We start from the raw sequence: 20,701 nt of genomic DNA, 5'->3' as shown, positions 1-20,701 counted from the left end.
TCTAGGGCCCTAAGCTTCTTTTTGTCACCCTCTTCAGTGTCCACACCTCACATCCATAGCAAAGTACCAATTCCATTAAAGACTGCCCGATATCTTTTTTTGTTCTAAGGAAGATACTGTTGTCCCACCAGATAGTATTGAGGACACAAAGAATCTTCCTACTTTGGTGAATTTGTGTGCTAACTTCCGCTTTCCCCAGTTCTTCCTTAGTTATAATACAGCCAAGATACTTGAAGAAATCTAAGAATAGGGGCATGTATATTGGCATGTACACCAATGCTAGGAGTATGTAAATAAATTTGATGAATTTGAGGTGCTGGTGAAGACATCAAAGGCTGATGTTATTGGGATATCTGAGACAGTGTCACACAGATATAAGGAATGCAGAATTGGAATTTGGGGAGTACAATTTATACAGAAAGGGTAGACAAGACAGAAGGGGAGGAGGGGTGATGCTGTTAGTTAAGAAACAAAATCTAAGGGAGTGCATCCTGTTGACATGGATGGGCAATGCAGTGTTGAGTCAGATTAGAGTGACATAAGCACTGGGAAAACTAAGTTGAGAGTAGGAGTGTATTATAGGCCTAATGACCCTGATGAGTACAATGAATAACTGTACAGAGAAATAGAGTAAGCCAGTAAATCAGACTGTCTTATAATAGGGGATTTTAACTTCCCAGATATAGAGTGGAGCTTGTGAATTGATCACTCTCACACTGGCAAGACTTTTGCAGATTTATTGGATTTTCTACAGCAGCATGTTCGAGAGGCAACCAGAGGGAATAATACTCTTGATCTAATTATCAGCAGTGATTCTTCATGCATTAGGCATCTGCAGATAAAAGAACCACTAGGTGGCAGTGATCAAAATGTACTGATGTCGGATTTACTTAAAGATGTAATTACCATCAGGAGTAAAGAGAAGGATTTTTGTTTTCGTTAAGGTGACTACAGTGGTCTCAGAGATTTTTTCAATTCTATACAGTGGGACTAACTGATGATGTTATCAACAGCAAATTCTAAATGGGAGTAATTCAAGATATTAACCTTGGACGCTACTAGGCTTTTCTTACCAAATAAAAAATACTATCCAAGGTTTAGGCCTAAATGGAAGCCAGACAACTTAGTAGACATGTGGCAGAGAAAAAAATGCATGGGATGCATATAAATTATCAGGAGACACAGATATGTATGGTAGATATAAGATAGTCTGTAATCAAGTCACAAAGGAAGTTAGGCAAGCAAAGGCAGAAGATTATGAGAAATCTTTGGCAAATGATGCAAAAAAAATAACGAAGAATTCTTCACATCAATGGTTCGATTCTTGATGCACCTGCTGAGGTAGCTGACAAACTGAATGAGAATTTTTTATCTACATTCACTCATGAGGAGTTATTCAGGAAGGTGAATGCCAGAAGTTTATCAAACTCTGCCAGGGAGCTAAATGATTTTATAATAACTGAGGGCAAAGTGGAAGAAAAATTGTTGAAACTGAATATAAGAAATGTTCCTGGAGTGGATGGGATCTATCTGGTTATATTAAAGGAAGCAGCAAAGGAAGTTAGCAAACCCTTAGCCATAATTATGGAGCTTCCTTGAACTCAGGGGAGGTTTCCATGGACCGGAGATATGCAAATGTGTCCCCAGTTCACAAAGGGGGATTAAAAGGTTGACATGAGTAATTACAGAACTGTTAGTGGCGAAGGTAAAGAAAGTCCACACGAGAAGCATGCAAAAGTTCGATGAAATTTACCAGTAAAAGTACTTTGTCGTAAAGACATTTGTATTGTTGCTCGCTCAGGAAACAAAGTGGGTGTTACCGGTCAGGAGTAGAAATTGAATCCCATGAAAGATTAAAACCCTTCTGAAGTGGAGGGGATAACCTGACCTTTTTTCTTTAGAATCACTGGTGGACTAGTGGATAAATTGTTTATTAAGAAAAAAAGGCAAAGGTATAGGAAGCCCATATGAGAAGCAAGGGCTTCTCATGTGGGCTTCTCAAACTTTGAAAATGTTTACCGGTGAAACTACATTACGAACATTTTTTACGATGCCAGAACTTCCAATATGACTCTGTTCATGATTCAATTAGTGATTCTAAAGAAAAAAGGTCAGGTTACCCCCACCTCCACTTCGGGAGGGTTTCAAACTCCCTGGGATTCAACTTCTACTCCAGACTGATAACACCTACCATCTGTTTACCAAGCGAGCAACAATACAAATGCCGTTATGACAAAGTACTTTTACATGTAAATTTCATCGAACTTTTGCGTGCTTCTCGTGTGGGCTTTCTTTACCTTAGCCCTGTAAGTTTAAATTCTGTTCCAGGGAAATTAATGGAGGCACTGGTTAAAGAAGCAATTTAGAATCACCTAGACAAGACTGTTCTTCACCAATCTTATCTTTTACCTCCTCTCATAATTTTAATTGAAGCACCTTAGAGTACAATCTGAGCATCTAATTTTTTAGATATATCGATCACATAGACAAGACTGCAGTTATAGTTCAGACACAACATGAGTTTATTAAGGGGAAGCATTATCTGACTAATTTGATTGGATACTATGATGTGGTCACAGAGGAACTGAATGCAAAAAATAATTTTGATATCATATACTTGGATTTTAGGAAAGCTTTTGATACTTCTGCACATGGAAGACAACTGTACAAATTGGAGCAGTGTGGCATTAAGGGCAAGTTACTACAATGGATAAAAGGATGGTTGAGTGGGAGAAGACAGAGAGTGGTAATCAATGGGCACTGCACTTCGTGGACTAATGTTATTAGTGGAGTCCCCCCCCAGGGTTTGGTGTTGGGCCCATTGTTGTTTTCGGTATTTATCAATGATATCAATGAAGGTATATTAGGGTTAATGTCTAAGTTTGCAGATGATACGAAGGTTGGCAGATTAGCAGTACCCCCCAGAGTAACATATCAACTGGGTGGCACTACACTCAGAGTAGTGGCAAGAATGAAAAGTACCTGGGGGTATTTGTGCAGTCAGATATGAAATTTTCTGAGCAGTGCAGACAGGCAGCAAGAGCAGCTCATGGTGTCTTATCAATTATATTCAGCAATTTTGCTAGGAGGTATAAGGTGGTGATTGTCCCCTTGTATAAGGCAATGGTCAGGCCACACCTTGCCTAAAATGGAAGCCTCATTTTAGGAAAGATGTAAGCTGCTGAAATGAGTACAGAGAAGGGCAATGAGATTGGTGAGTCGAACAAAGGGTTGCTTACCAAGAAAGGCTCAAGTCCTGCAAATTGCAGCTTCTGGAGATGAGACACCTGCGAGGTGATCTAATTAAAGTGTATGATGCTTTTAATGGTTTGAGCAAGCTCAATGCTGATGGAATTCTTCCTCTTGCTCAGATTACTCACCTGAGGTTACATAAATTTAAATCGAGAAAAGAAAATTGTAGAATAGATATGCAGAAATTTGCCTTTAGCCAGTGGGTGGTTGATAGTTGGAGCAAACTTCCATCTGTTGTAGTGAAGGTCAACAGCTTAAATAAGTTCAAGGCAGAACTAGACAAACATTTGGAATGAATGGATGGGTGAAATAGGAAGGGTTTTTTTTTTTTTGGATGATGCTATATAAGCTTGCTTTCTTGCATCATATGCCTCTACTAATGCTAAGTCAACAGGTTTTAGATGTATAGATTGTGTGACTTGTAATTCGTCTAGATACTCTGCTGTGCGTAGAAATTCTGTTTTTGTGAAACTGATATTGAAGTCCCATTGGTTATATGTAAGATGCAGTTTTCTTAACATAAAATTCGAAATCATATGCTTCTTGTGCTATGACCTGATTATCGGCAAAATTGAGATTCCATAAATATCTGTCATTAATTGGTACTCCCGTTGCACAACGGCTTTTTTTCCATTCTTGCAAGGCGCATTCCAAGAAAACGTTAAACAATAAAGGTGATAAGCTACAGCCTTGCCTCGGCCCCTTTGTTGGATAGATTGGGTTAGATAGAGACTTTACAACTTTAGTAAATGCCATGTTGTTATCGTATAATTCCCTAATCAGTTCAACAAGTTCTGGATCAGTTGACATTTGCTGTAGGGCTTCACTTAATTAATTTCTTGGCACCGAGTCATAAGCCTTTTCTAGATCAATGAAGGCAAAGTAGGTATCTTTATTCCTTGCTCTTATTTTCTCCACTAGTTTCTGCAGAATAAACAAATTGTCCACACAACTGGACCTAAATCCACTTTGTTCTTCATTAATCTTATCTTTTACCTCCTCTCATAATTTTAACTGAAGCACCTTAGAGTACAATCTGAACATAGTGCAATTCACATTTAGGCCAGTTCCCAGGATCTTGCCTATTTCCTTTTTTTATAAATGGATGATATATAGTTAATTTTCTATTCCTTTTGTGGTTTTCTTAGCTGTACACATCTGTTGAACAGCTGTGCAATCAGATCGATTAAACTTAGTGGTTCATATTTAATAAGTTCAATTGCTATGTTCCCAGGGGCCTGGAGATTTTTTTGTTCTTCATATAATGATGAATTCACTTCTAACAAATACCTCAGTGATTACTAATTTTTTAAACTGAATATTCAAAATACCAAACTGTAAACTTTCAGATTACACAGATCACCAAGAAAATACATTCAATTTGAAATGGCTTGCCACACAAGTTAATAAAATTAACTGAAAAGATTCTTCAATTCCAAAAAGCACCTTGCATTTTGCACCTTATCTGAAAAATAATAGGAAAATGCAGTAGTTCTACTAAAGAGTAACTGTTTAAAATGGTGCAACCTTGAAAAATTCACCGATTCATTTATTTATTTAGTAACAATAACTCTCACTTAAATGCTATGATTCACAGATGACTAAAATCCAACATGGCAATGGAAGTTGTCACCCAATGAAGCATCATTGTCTCAATTTTAAAAATTATATATATTCTAAGATTAGTTGCTTGAATTGTGGTATGAAATCAGAGACAAAAACCCACATTTTTGCCCAGTACTGACTGACTCAGCCACCACCTGAAATTTCCTTTTCCTGCTTTTTCTTGTTTCCAAATAATTCATAAAATATTTTACTTACTTAATACAAATAAGGCAAACTCCTACAGATAAAACTGAAGGGCAGTTTTCCTGTTGTCCTAAAAGCATAAACTATGGTAATGGACGTAGAAAGTAAGTGAATACCCTAACCTTGACCCTAGATCTTACAAAACTTGTAAAGTTTTAACAAGGTCATACTTAATGTGTGACTATAAAATGCAGTGAAAATGTATTTGTCTAAGTAACAAATCTAATACAATAAAGTGATAACAATACTAAAAATAGTATTATTAATATTAGAAGTGACAACACAATGCAAGGAAGCAAAGCTTATACAGCACCACCCAAAAAATTCATTTACCCATTCCTTCCAATTATATCCTTTTGTATAACGCAATGGTCAGGAATCTCAACAAGATTGGTGAGAGGAACAAAGGGGTGTGTGCTTACAAAGAAAGGCTTAAGTTCTGCAAGTTGCAGCATCTGGAGACTAGGCACCTGCGAGGTGATCTGATTGAGGTGTATAAAACCTTGAATGGTTTGATCAGGCTCAATGCTGATGGGATACTTCTGCTTGCTCAGATTAAGAACCTAAGGGGGGGCATACATTCAAATTGAGGAAAGACAGTTGTAGAATAGACGTGAGGAAATTTGCCTTTTTGCATTAGCATTAGTAGAGGCACATGATGCAAGAAAGCAAGCTTATACAGCATCAGCCAAAAAAAAAAAAAAAAAAAAAAACAATTCTTCCCATTTCACTGATCCATTCATTCCAAATGTTTGTCTAGTTCTGCCTTGAATTTATTTAAGCTATTTCTTCTTCTTCTTCTTTGGTCCTTAGCTGGCAGCTGGGGGAGGCGGTTGGCCACGCAACCAGTATGCTGCTGTAGGTGCCGCAGGGTTTCGGACTTGCTCTGTGATGTTCTTCCATACCTTACGATCCATGGCTTCAGTCCTGGCCTGGTTAAGGTCAAGACGTCGGCTCTTCAAGTCATCTTCCACTTGCTTGGCCCACGTTTTCCTAGGCGCGGTCCGTTGGATGCTCCATTGGGTGGGTCGTTGTCTCCAAAGGAGTGTGGATGGTATTCTGTTCGTGCCCATTCTACATACGTGGCCAAACCATCTGAGCCTTCGCTTCTGGATTTGGTCGGCAATGGTTGGTTGCTGTTGGCATCTGGCGCGGATGGTATCATTAGTGATGCGGTCGCGAAGAGAGATGCCCAAGATCTGCCGCAGGCATCGCATTTGGAATACCTCAAGTTTGTTCAAATCTAACTTGAGACAAATCCATGTTTCCGATCCGTAAAGAAGAATGGGCGGATTTTAGTCTTTGTGGAAATGTTGGTCCTCTTCCACAGACACCATTTGAGCGAGGCGAACGCAGTGGCCGCCTGTCCAATTCTGCTGTGAATTTCCATGGTGGATGCAACTTTCTTCTCCTGGACCAGCGACCCAAGGTATTTAAAGTCCTGCACTTGCTCGATCTGGACGCCTTCGAGATAGATGGTGGCTTGCGACCCATCTGTTGTCAGGGCCTTTGTCTTACCAGCATTGATCTTCAAACCGTATGGCCGGGCAATGCGGGCAATGTCGTAGAGGATTTCCGTGGCTTCAGCGTCGTTACCGGCAAGGATAGCACTATCATCAGCAAACATCAGGTCAGTCACATAGTGATCCTTGTCATATTGTATGCCCTGTCTGTTTCTGAATGCTTGCCTCATAATGGCGTCGACCACGATGTTGAAAAGCAACGGGGAGGCTACATCCCCTTGGCGGACTCCAGTTTGGATGGTAACTTAAGCTATTAACTTCCACAACAACAGATGGAAGTTTGTTCCAGCAATCAACTACCCACTGGCAAAAGGCAAACCTTCGCACATCTATTCCACAACTGTGTTTCCTCAGTTTGAATCTATGCACCCTCAGGTTTGTAAACTGAATTAGAGGAGGAAGAATCCCCTCAGCATTGAGCCTGCTCAATCCATTCAAAGCCTTATACACCTTAATGAGATCGCCTCACAGGTGCCTAGTCTCCAGAAGCTGCAAATTGCTGCACTTAAACCTTTCTTCATAAGGGGGCACCCCCTTTGTTCCCTTAACCAGTCTTGTTGCCCTTCACTGTACTCGATCTAGCAAATCTACATGCTTACTAAGCTTGTACTAAATAATATTGTAATTATTATTTTTTCACATCTACTCCACAACTGTGTTTCCTCAGTTTGAATCTATGCAGACTCAGGTTTGTAATCTGAGTAAGAGGAGGAAGAATCCCCCCCTCCCCGGCATTGAGCCTGCTCAATCCATTCAAGACCTTATACACCATAATGAGATCATCTTGCAGGTGCATAGTCTCCAGAAGCTACAATTTGCAGCACTTAAGCCTTTCTTCATAAGGGCACCCCTTTGTTCCCTTAACCAGTCTTGTTGCCCTTCACTGTACTCGATCTAGCAAATCTACATCCTTCCTAAGCTTGCACTAAATAATATTATAATAGGTGCATTATAGCCTTAGTAGCCCTTGCACCAATAAATCAAACCAACAACAACAATAACATCCTTCATAAAATGAGGTTTCCAGACCTGTACGCAGTACTATTAAGGTGTGGCTTCACCATTGCCTTATACAAGTGGATAATCACCTCCTTATCCCTGCTAAAAAAATTCCTGTATCTCATTGACAAGACCCCATGAACTAGTCTAGCAGCCAGTCTGCACTGCTCAGAAAACTTCATATCTGACTGCACAATTACCCCAAGGTCTCTTTCATTCTCCGCTATCCTGAGTGTAACACCACGTAGTTGGTACATTTCTCTGGGGTTACTGCTACCCATATGCAGTACTTTGCATTTATCAGCGTTAAACTTCAGTTGTCACTTCTCAGCCCATCTATCCAACTTTTCCAGATCCTGTTGCAGCAGCATACAGTCATTACTGTTATTAACAACCCTGCCAACCTTTGTATAATCTGTAAACTTTGACATTAAGCTTGATATACCTTCATCAATATCATTGATAAGTATACCAAACAACAATGGGCCCAACACTGAACATTGAGGGACACCACTAATAACATTAGTCCACGTAGAGCAGTCCCCATTGATCACCACTCTCTGTCTTCTCCCACTCAACCATCCTTTTTAATTGTAGCAACTTACCCTTAATGTCATAACTGCTCCGATTTGTACAGTAGTCTTCCATGTGCAACAGTATCAAAAACTTTCCCGAAATCCAAGTATATGATATCAAAATTATTTTTTGCCTCGGGTTGCTTTGTGAGCACATCATAGTAATGATGTGCTCACAAAGCAACCCATGCTGTTTCTGAATTATTACTGCTGTCTTGTGTAGATGATCCTGCAATGCTTCTTTAACCAGTGACTCCATTATTTTCCCTGGAACAGAAGTCAAACTAACAGGTCTGTAATTACTCGTTTCACTCTTCGGTCCCCCTTTGTGAACTGAGGATAAATTTGCACATCTTCAGTCCGTGGAGACTTTCCCTGAGTCCAAGGATGCTCTCATAATTATGGATAAGGGTTTTCTTAATTCCTTTGCCGCTTCTTTTAATATAACTGGATAGATCTCATCCACTCCAGGTGCCTTTCTTATGTTCAACTTCAACAATTTCTCCTCCACTTTGCTCTGTTATTACAAATTCATTAAGCACCCTGTTACAATTTGATAAACTTCTGGCATTTTCCTTCCTTAATAACTCCTCATGCATGTATCCTCATGGAAAAAAACTCATTCAGTTTGTTTGCGATCGGAGCAGGATCATCAGAGTCAAACCATCGATTGAAGTGGCCCAATCTGATTCATCCCCTTCCTTTTAGAATTTATATAAGTAAAGAAATCCTTGCTATTTTTCTTAGCATCCTTTGCCAAAGATTTCTTGTAATCTCCTTTGTGACTTGATTACAGACTAGCTTGTATCTACCATAGACTTCTGTATTGCCTGACAATTTATATGCATCCCATTGCATATTTATTCTCTGCCACGAGTCTCGTTGGTTCATCTGACAACCATTTAGGCCTAAACCTAGAACAGTATTTCTTAGTTGGAACAAAAAGCCTAGTAGCTTCCAAGATTACTTCCTTGAATGCTTCCCATTTAGAATTTGCTGTTGGTAACATCATCAGTTGGTCCCACTGTATAGAATTTAAAAACTGCCTGAGATCACTCTAGTCACCTTTACGAAAGCAAAAATCCTTCCCTTTACCCTGATGGGTAATATATCTTTTAGTAAATCCAACATCAGTACACTGCGATCACTGCCACCTAGTGGTTCCTTTATCTGTAAATTCTTAATGCATGAATAATCACTGCTGATTATCAGATCAAGGGTGTTACTCCCTCTTGTTGACTCTCTAACATGCTGCTGTAGAAAACAATCATGAAATAAATCCACAAAGGCTTGCTGGTGAGCAAAAATGACCAACCCACAAGTTCCAGTCTATATCTGGGAAGTTAAAATCCCCCATTATAAGACAACTACCCGCTGGCTAAAGGCCAGCGGTAGTTGATTGCTAGAACAGACTTCCATCTGTTGTTGTGGAGGTTGATAGCTTAAATAAATTTAAGGCTGAACTAAAACAAACATTTGGAGTGACCGGATGTGTGAAATGGGAAGGGTTTTTTTGGCTGATATACGCTTGCTTTCTTGCATCATATGCCTCAACTAATGCTAATAATTTGTCAAAACAATCTTAAAATTTAATTCATATTTATTTATTTATTAATTTCCACAACACTAATTAGGAGTTGATTCCAACAATAATTACTCTCTAGCCAAATACAAATTAAACACAGCTATTGTACAATCCTTTTTTTCAATTTAAATTCAACTTGTGTCATCTGAGAAGGAGCAGATTCCATCAGCATTCAGTTTTCTTAGCCCTTCCAAAGTCTTATACAGTTCAGTTAGGTAACTATGCAGATGCCTAGTTTCCAGAGTGTGCAATTCACAGAACCAAGCTTTCTTGATAAGAATAACCTTTCCAACAGATCTACATTCTTTTCAAAATGAGGTTTCCAAACCTGTATACAATATTCTAGAAGTGGACAAACCACTGCCTTATCCAACAGGGAATCACCTCTTTGTCCCTGATGACAAAGTTCCTGTATATCATTGACAGAATCCATTAAGTTCTTGCAGCAAGTTTGTGATATGAAACCATAATCAATAGTGCAGAGAAATGTTACATGGGTTTGTGAGCAATATTAAAAATCAGCAGAAAATAATTTAAAATGGTTCAGTTTGATGCCACCTTTATGTTCAATCTGTTATAAACACAACTGTTAAAAATCCATTTTTTATATTAAAAATGTATATTTTTAATTATTTTTTGAAAATAAAAGCACCTTCTTCTGTACTTTAGACCTGTTAGTGAGCAAACTGCAAATTCTGCTCCAACAATTGACTGGCAGATCAATGACACAAAAGCCCCAGAGACAGTAAGTTGAAGCCACTGCACACTTCAAGTACTAGATTGACAATGAAGCAGTCAGATGCTTCAATGTCAAGGTGCCAGAGAGTGTAACTATCGGAGACACTGGCATCCTGTGAGACTGAGAATTCTCAGGTCTCGACGATCAAGCAGATCTAATTAATTATTCTATCGCTAGAATCATATCTTGGGAATCTTTAGGGCAAAATTATAAAACTCTATTCATTTGAAACTTATATTTAATACAATAAGGGAGGAGAAACTTATTTTCCAAGGAGAGAGTGGGTAGGTACAGATATTGCGCAATTCCTCGCTCTAGTTCTCTGTCGTGGGCCTCTCACCAACAGAGCAGAAGAAGAGGAGAGTGCCTCAGTTCCCCCACCCACAGGGGTACTAAAAAGGGTTTTATTGCTACAGCAGAGACGGGATGTCCAGTTGTTTTCGCAGGACAATTACAAAAAAAGGGTAGCATCACTGTAAAAATGGGCATTCTTGGATGACTTTGTCTCTGTGATGTAGAAGGAGATAATAGCAGTATATAAAGGGTTCTGAGAGGCACCAACGGGGAGACCGGGAACAGAGTTGAATGTCTTGTCGTTGTCGAACATCGAGAGTCTTGGCAATGTGGAGGGAAAGTTCGCAGTTGGTGTCGTTCCAGCCTTAAGAACGGTCGAGGAGGAGGAGCTGAGGCAAAGGAATCGGGGCTCAGAGAGGACCACACCCTAGTTTCCACCAGAGGGAAGGAGGTTCATAACCTGTCCTGGAGCAAGTGCTTTAGCCGGTAAGCCATTATTTCATTTGTGTGAATACAAACCTCAAAAACAACATCAACAGATACCATTTCAATGCTTCCTTCCTGAATATTTAATTTTTGTTAATTTAACAATGAAAGGAAATTTCTCACATGGTTGGTGGTACACAGGAATCTTACAGCAAGGTGCTGTTGGAATAAGAAACGAGAGGGAGTGAGACTGTTCACGTTAGGACAGACGTAAGATAGTGTAAAGTAACGAGAACATGGAAGAGAGCGTGACAAAAAGAACACCAAAAGCAGTTTGTCTGAGGTTCTTCTGTTACCCAATCATTCTGTTCTATGTTGAAGTGTTTTGTGAACGTTGTAGCTTGTTAAACCAGTGCCAAACAATAACGCTAATGAATGAACAGACCCAGTGATACTAGAATCCAGTATGCTATTAAGCTGTTTTTGCCAATACAATATTATAATCCCAAACAGATTCATGTTGTTTTTATGAACGGAAACCTGGAAGCAATAAATATATATATATATACACTTTTACACAAATAACTAGATGGAGTGCAAGTCTGTACACATGTTTTCTTTTGTTATAATAAATGTTATTATGTGTTACATCATGTCTCATTCTTTCTCTGCCCATATTCTCATACACCAGTAGAAACAAGTACGAACCAGTAAAGGATTAAAAGCGGGGATTGGGGGGCAATGCCCAGTGATCATCCTAATCGTTAGACGCAACACATCCCAATGCTGCAGCAATCAAGTGTTAGAACAGCCCTTGGTTTGCCGAGAGCACAGGTTTTGTCCTAGCCTGATGATCATCTCATTCAGAATAATTATCATAGGAAAAGTAACACAGCCATAAGTCAAGGGGAATAAACAAGAAAGAAAGAAAACCACAGAGAGAGAGAGAGAGAGAGCACCACTGACAATCCTGCATTTTTTCCTGTTTGAACAATAACTAACAGAGATTTCTGGAATTATCAATAGAGAAATCGAAGAAAACACTGACAACTACTGGGAGTTTCAGTTGTGTGGACGGAGTATGAACACAACGCCACTGAATCATGCTGACATTAGCAATCCCATGTGCCCAGCTCAGGGTTTACAACTTAAACAAACTAAGATTTTGGTTTCAATCATTCAAAATCCCTTTACAGATGTAGGTCAGATCAACGATTCTCACTGAGAACATGGAACAAGAAATCACAATTTCCAGTTTTGTTACTGCTCCGCACTTCACACTTGGAATCTCTGATGGAGAAACTGAAACCACAATGACATATTATAACACTGGATTCTTCCACAGGAAACTGTTCAAAACTCAAAGTTACAAAATGACAGCCGACTAGGCTAGCCAAATGGCTAAAGTGCCTGCCTGGCAACCCAAAGGTCGCGGGTTCGAATCCCGTGTCGGGCTTGGATCACAGTAAAATGCAAAAAAACTCTGGAAGGTGTATTATGGTCACAGAAGCCGATGTGCCAACAACTAACAAAAAAAAAAAAAAAAAATGACAAGTTACAGTTTTATTTTGTTTCCCCCAACACACACACACACTTGTCCTGATTATACTTAGCCAGAACCTCAGTTGCTGTTTGCAGGGCCCATCAAGTGGGTGTTATTGTTTAAGTCAAACTCAGCCTCCCTCACTTGTAATGAATGATTTTCAACACTTGTAAAGTGTAAAATCATCCATTGCAATTAGAAAACAAAACTTTGGTTTAAGATGTGAAAAAACAAACTTTTTCAATGGCAAGCAGAATAATGAATTACTAATTCCAAAAAAATGTATTAAGTAATAATAATAATTAAATATAATTAACTATTAGTAATAATAATAGTAATAAATAAATATCTTAAAACTGGTAAGTATTTCAATTTTGAAAAACTTCTTTCTCCATATGCTACAGCAATAGGAAGAGTTAGAAAAATGATGAGAGAACTGCAAGTAAGAATAAGCAATTTATGGACGATACATTTCCTTTACAAAATGGTATATCAGTGAATATATATATTGTAAGCTGCTCTAACAATGAAATATAGTAATCTCAATTTCTCTTACTAGTGTGTGCATTTTATGGTAAGATTTCCATCTGACAAGTCGCATGTCTAAATTATTTTTGTAATATTGCTGTCTTTTTTGTAAATTTGCTGTCAATACTGACTATACTCAGCAGTTAACTTCAATTCTTCCAATTTCAATTCAGATTTTTTAATCTGACTGCAACTTTCATTTTCTAACATTATACAAAAGCTCTAATCCTAGGTCTGGAAAACTCTAAATTTCAGAAAATACTTGGTTAGACATTAACTATGATTTTAAAGAAAAATTAGATATATTGTTACACCAAGTGATAGAGTTTTAAAATGTTTATTGAAATAAATCATTTATTGAAATAAATCATATTAATTTACACTTAATACTATAGCAACGTCTCGAAGCTCAACTTATAGGCATGATGTGGTTCAGTTGAGCCTCAAAATGCCGCAAAAGTATTAAGTGTAAATTGATGTGATTCACTTCAATAAACATGTAAAGCTCTATTATATGGCTTAAGTATTTTCAATTTTCCTTTAAATCAAATTGGGCATACACATTTCACTATACCAATTAAACATAAAATGATTGGCTTAATTATTTAGTAATTATTAAATTAATAACTAATTAAATAATTAATAATATAATTTAATATCTGTAACATATGGTCATACGCATACACTTTTTATTTAATTTATTATATGATATTTATAAAGTAACATTTATTAAATTTATTGTTTTATATATTTAATAAATTATAATATGTGAAATGTCATAAATCCAACATTATGACTACTGGAAACTAATGTAATTTCCAGAAACTGCATGGTTTCCTATGTGCATCAAACTCTGTGTTGCATGCTAGTCCAGCATATGGTATTTCAGCAACACTGGCAGTTATGCAGAAATGTCAAATCCCAACTGTCAATTCCTCCTTCTCAACTAATAATATCATATCAATTGATACCAATAACACTTTGTCTTTCCAGTCAAATCAAGTGCCTCAGGGATTTATTTTATTTCTCTATTTTCAGGGTGTCCTTCAGTGCTCAAAATCACAAAAAAGGGGGAGGGAGAGGGGCAGAGCTTGCAACCCAGAGCTGAAGTCTTCCTTGCTGTACTTTACCCAACATTCTCACACATAGGCATTCCCTTAACTAGGACTAGTCCTGTTTCTAATTAAAACTAGTCCTGTTTCTAATTAAAACAGCTACTGCTATTCAAACTGTCATATAAACTTGAAAAACACTGACATTTAACATTGACAAATGCAAAATTGATTTAACATTGACAAATGCAAAGTACTGCATCATCATCATCAGCCATTTTCATTCCACTGCAGGATGAAGGCCTCTCCAGGAACTTTCCAGTTCCTTCTGTTTTGTGCAATGGCCATCCATTTACTATCCACAAACTCATGAATTTCATCTGTCCATCTCCATTGTCTTCCAGGTTTTCTCTTAGCTGCTCTTGGGTATCATTCTGTTATTTTATTAGTCCATCTGTCATCATGTCTTCGAGCTATGTGTCCTGCACAAGGCCATTTTAGTTCTTTAGTTTTGATAAGAATGTCCTTTACTGAGTTTCATTGAGTTTGCTGCCAAATCCATGTATTTCCCTTCTTATCTAACAGTCTGATTCCCAATATAATTCGTTCCATTCTTCGCTGTGTAGTTCTCAGCTTCTCTTCCATTCTTTTGGTGAGTGCCCAAGTTTCACTTCCATAAGTCATAGTGGGGAGTATACATTGGTTCATTATTTTACGTTTCAAACAAATTGGGATATTGCTACTCAGTATGTGACTATATTTCCTGAATGCTATCCATCCAAAATTTATTCTTCTCTTGACTTCCATCCATTTATCATTATTACAGCTAATGACTTGTCCCAGATAAGTATATGACTCCACCTTTTCAATTACTGCTCCTTCAATCATTATATCCCTTTCTGTGGCATACTTGTTCGTATTCATCTTTAGTCCAAAATCCTTACTAACTGTGCATAACTGATTTTCCTCTAATTCTTTGGGATCGTGACTTATGACCCCAATGTCTTCTGCAAATCATAAATAGTTTAGGTACTCTCCATTCACATTGACTCCTTTCTGCGACCAGTCTAATTTTCTGAAAGCCTTCCTCAAGGGCAGCAGTAAACAACTTTGGAGATATTGTGTCTCCTTGTCGAACTCCTTTCTCAATTTTAAATTTATTACTGTCTTTGTCTAGTCTGATAAAGGAGGTAGCATTCTCATATATTTTCTTCAAAATTATAATATATGGGGTATCTATGCCTTGTCTTTCCAGTGCTGGAAACATTGCCTTATGCTGTATGGAGTCAAATGCCTTTTCATAATCCACAAATGTCAGGCATAATGGTGTTTTATATTCATTTGCTTTCTCCATTAGCTGTGATATTACGTGAAGGTGATCCATAGTTGAGAATCCTGTCCTAAAGCCAGCTTGCTCTTTCGGTTGATTCTCATCAAGTATTCTTTATAATCTGTTAGTAATGACCCTTGTGAACAACTTGTAGATGTGGGATAACAAGCTAATTGGTCTATAATTTCCAATTTCTGATTTATCTCCTTTCTTATGCAGCAAAACTATGATTGCATTATTCCACTCCTTAGGTGCCACCCCTTTTCTAATGAATTTTGTGAAGTGTCTTGCCACTTTTTGTGTCATGTCTCTTCCTCCCAATTTTAACAACTCTACAGTAACTTCATCTTCCCTCGGATTCTTCATTTTCTTCAGCACATGTTCTACCTCATCAGGAAGGATATCAGGTATGTTGTATGTGTTACTAATTTGCGATCCATCTTCCCTACTGCTGGAATCATTCCCTCGCTCCTTGTATAACTCTTTATAGTAGTCTTCTGCTTTTTGAATTATGCCTTCTCTGCTTTTCATAAGTACACCATTGCTATTCTTCAGTTTCAGTATCATTTGTCTTTCTGTATTACTGCTCATGACTGCTGATTTAAATCCTTTGTTTTCCCTTAATGCTTGTTCTACTTTTCTTGTGTTATATTTTCTTGTCCTCTCTGAGTCTCTTTCTAATGGCTTTGCATAACTCAGTATACTCGATTTTCTCCATGTCAGTGTTTTTCTTGCTCTTCATTTGTCATCTTCGGTTCATCATGACAAGCGTTTCTTGATCCTGAGTAGTCTGCAGAAGCTCAAACTTGTTCTTAAGTTCCAATACATAATGCTTTTTCTCCTCTTCTGTTATCTCAAAGACCTTTGTATTATTTAATCGAGTCAGTTTTTTCCTTTCTTTTCTTACATCTATATCAAGTGTGCATCTTACCATTCTGTGATCACTTCCAACATTTACATTATTCAGGACAGTAACATCATTCACGATATATCTTCTGTTAGTGAGTACGAAGTTGATTTCATTAGTTATTAATCCATTTGGGCTCTTTCATGTCCACTTTCTATTCACCCTTTTCTTGAAAAAAAGTGTTTATTGCTGACATTCCTCTAGAGGCGCACGGGTGCGTAAGTACACGTGCCTTGAGTGACTGGGGTTCAAACCCGTGATTACTGAATACGGTGCTGTTTCTTGTATTCTGTCTATCTTTATAAAACTCCTCTGACCGTTTGGTCGTCCCGGAGTATAAACAGAAAATTTATTAAATTTATTCTGCAAATTCCACAAGTCTTTCACCTCTTTCATTTCGTTTACCAATTTCAAAATTTCCTATAGTTCCCCTTTCTGCACTGTTTTGTCTCTTTCCAACATTAGCATTGAAGTCCCCCATAATGATAGTGTAGTGAGTTTTTTGTTCATCTAGAAGACTCTCTTCAGTGTACATTTCTTCAACCTCTTCATCATCATGGCTCAATGTTGGTGCATAAATCATCATAACCTTTAGATTATACCTCTTAGAAATCCTGATTAGTAGTCTTGACACCCTTGGTGATGTATTTTGAATTCCAAAATGTTGTTTTTTATATCTTTATGGACCAGAAAGCCAACTCTACCTTCACTCCTTTCACTGTTTCCATTGGTGTACAGCAGATTTCCACTTGATAAACTGCCGACCGGGCTAGCCGGGTGGTAAAGTGCCTACCTGGCAACCCAAAGGTCGTGGGTTCGAATCCCGCCTCGGGCTTGGATCAAAGTACTGCAAAAACCTTGGGAGGTGCATTATGGCCACAGAAGCCGATGCGCCAAAAAAAAAAAAAACTTGATAAACTTATAAGTGATTCATTTCTTCTTCTTGTTTCAGCCAAACCGATGATATTCCAATTTACATTTTCTAATTCCTTTTCCAGCTCTAGTATCCTGTCTTCACCGATGAGCGATCTTACGTTGTAAGAGGCCAAGTTCAGTTTCCGTGCATAGCAGCCTGATCATACCCAGAGATTCTTATCACTCTCTGCTTCCATTCTGATCCTCTCGCTGCCATAAGAGGGGGAGTGATTTGGTTTTTTTTTTTTTTAGGAGCATTAGCAACTAAGGCCATATTGCTCCGGGAATATGCGGTGGTCATTCCCTGACCTTTCCACATCCTCCGTATTTGGTGGTGACAGGCTCGAACCCCGGTCTAATCAAGAAGCGTGTGCTACGCACTGCTGCTCCTTCCCACCTGGCTACAGAGGCGCCCCGGGGGGAGTGAAAGCTGCTGGGGACTGAGGGCCATTTGTTTCATTGTGCTATCATGTGCTGGAGAGTTTGGGCTTTTTCTCTTCATGCTGACCAGGCGTCTTGAAGAGAACCACTCTACACGTTCATTGCCACCTAAGTGACGTAAAAGGGCCTACCATCAAGAAGGTGTGATGAGTGGATTTTAGGGAGGCAGGCCAACCGGACTTCTCCTAAATCTTCTGAAATAGAAAGATATTGGATCCATCAGTGTTTTAGACTGAGTGTCTGATAACACACAGAATGCCTGTTCCCCTCTAAGCCTCCAAAATTGATTTAACATTGACAAATGCAAAGTACTGCATATGGGTAGCAATAACCGAAGAGAAACATATCAACTGTGTGGTACTACACAAAAGACCTGGGGATAATTGTGCAGTCAAATCTGAAGTTCGCTGAGCAGTGCAGACTGGCTGCCAGGGCAGGTCATGGAATCATGTCAATGATATATATGAATTTTGCTAGCAGGGACAGGGAGGTGATTATCCCGTTATACAAGGCAATGGTACTCTAGGCCACACTTAGAGTACTGTATGCAGGTCTGGAGGCCTCATTTTAGGAAGGATGTAGAGTTGCTAGGATGAGTACAAAGAAGGGCAACAAGATTGATGAGGGGAACAAAGGGGTGCTCTTAACAAGAAAGGCTCCAGTTCTGCAAATTGCAGTGCCTGGAGAGTAGGCACCTGCATCCCGTTTTCCCATGATTATCCCATTATACAAGGCAATGGTCAGGCCACACCTAGAGTACTGTGTACAGGTCTGGAGGACTCATTTTAGGAAGGATGTAGAGTTGCTAGAATGAGTACAAAGAAGGGCAACAAGATTGATGAGGGGAACAAAGGGGTGCTCTTACCAAGAAAGGCTCAAGTTCTGCAAATTGCAGTGCCTGGAGAGTAGGCACCTACAAGGTGATCTGATTGAGGTGTATAAAGCCTTGAATGGGTTGAGCAAGCTGAATGCTGATGGGATTCTTCCTCTTGCTCAGATTAAGAAGAACTTGAGGGGGCACAGATTCAAATTGAAGAAAGACAGTTGTAGAATAGATGTGTGGAAATTTCCCTTTAGTCAGTGGATAATTGATGGTGGAACAGACTTCCATCTTTTGTTGTGGAAGTTGATAGCCTAAATAAATTTAAGGGTGAGCTGGACAGGCATTTGGAACGAATGGAGATGTGAAACGGGATTTTTTTTTTTTTTTTTTGGCTGATGCTGCATAAGCTTGCTTTCTTGCATTGTATGCCTCTACTAATGCTAACGCTAACATGCAGTTTAGTGATGCAGCCAGGAATTTTCTTGGAATGAGCATGAGGTTTCGAGCCATTGCTTTCACACTAACTGAAAGTTAGAAATTTAAATAAAAATTTTAAAAATATAAGTTTGAAAATTAGTCAGTGGAGTTGAAGCCCAGCCCTCTGTGAACCTGGAGCCTGTAAGTCACCTCAATTTGCAATCATGGCAATCTAGTATCTATTTCCAGGGAACGCTCTTACCTATTTTCGGGGAAATAGCTTCCAGAAAGCGATCATCAGCCATTGTAAAATGTCCAGATTACCACATTTTGTAGTACAAAAAATTTAATAAAATAAATAAATAATATATATATATATATATATATATATAATAATTAAATAAAAATAAAATAGCAAAATCCACCCAAATCGCTTTAAAAGTTTATAGGTTCAGCAGTGATATCTAAAATATGTAACTATAGATTTTTATTCTGACGAAAGGAAACGACCTACTTTCCTTTTGTGATTTAAAAATCTATAATTACATATTTTCTGACATCTTAGAATGGGCTTCTTTAAATGTCGAAAAGGATGAGACAAATTAACTGTTCTCGACTTCAGAGACTGGAGACACCCTAGGTGAAACATTTTTCAAAGGTATCTCTAACAAAACTTCCAAAGGATTTAAAAAAAAAAAAAAAAAAAAAAAAAACAACCTAAACAGAACATCGTAAGATGAATTTTCATTCAACACAGCTCTTCTCGCATAAACGAACTGTTTTCATTTTCCCAACTTTGTCTCATAACAGCGCTCCTGGATCTGACGAAATTTAACGTTAATGTTGCCAAATCTTACGATAAAATCATATCATGGCAATTCGGAATTTTTACAGTCGAATATTCCAGGAAAATTTCTATCTTAAATCTTGGCACCATTATTACGATGGGTTTCCCAAAAACTGAAAACTAACTTGGCTTATTTAAGCGAAGAAATATGTAACATTTAATATGGTTTCCGTAAAATCTGGACCCCATCACCGATCTAACGGTTAGGGGTAAATCGAACGTACGAAATGGCTTCATTAGAAATGTTATTATGGGTTTTTTGGCACAAGGGCCTCCTGGGCCATATTGTGCAACATTCGAAATAAACATCTAGACAAGACTGGAGCAATAATTCAGACACAGCATGGAAAGTCTTGTCTGACAAATTCGATAGGATATTATGATGTGGTTACAAAGGAACTGGATGCAAAAAATAATTTTGATATCATATATTTGGATTTCAGGCAAGCTTTTGACACTGTTGCTCATGGAAGACTATTGTACAAATTGGAGCTGAATGGTATTAAGGGTAAGTTGCTACAATGGATAAAAGGATGGTTAAGTGCGAGAAGACGAGGGTGGTAATCAATGGGTGCTGCTCTTCGTGGACTAATGTTATTAGTGGTGTCCCACAGGGTTCGGTGTTAGGTCCACTGTTGTTTTGTATATTTATCAATGATATTGATGAAGGTATATCAGGCTTAATGTCGAAGTTTG

At 38.3% G+C, this 20,701-nt stretch overlaps 1 protein-coding gene across 1 annotated transcript in view; it reads right to left on the bottom strand.

The window, feature by feature from the left end:
• The window catches only part of LOC150089496 (dynein beta chain, ciliary-like), a 1,205,440-nt gene that overhangs the window by 1,180,278 nt on the left and 4,461 nt on the right, over window positions 1–20,701 (bottom strand).

Source organism: Mastigoproctus giganteus, chromosome 2, assembly GCF_048544385.1.
Source record: "Mastigoproctus giganteus isolate SK-2022 chromosome 2, ASM4854438v1, whole genome shotgun sequence".
Lineage (NCBI taxonomy): Eukaryota > Metazoa > Arthropoda > Arachnida > Uropygi > Thelyphonidae > Mastigoproctus > Mastigoproctus giganteus.
Note: the sequence above shows the minus strand (reverse complement) of the source record. Positions and strands in the feature narration are given on the sequence as shown.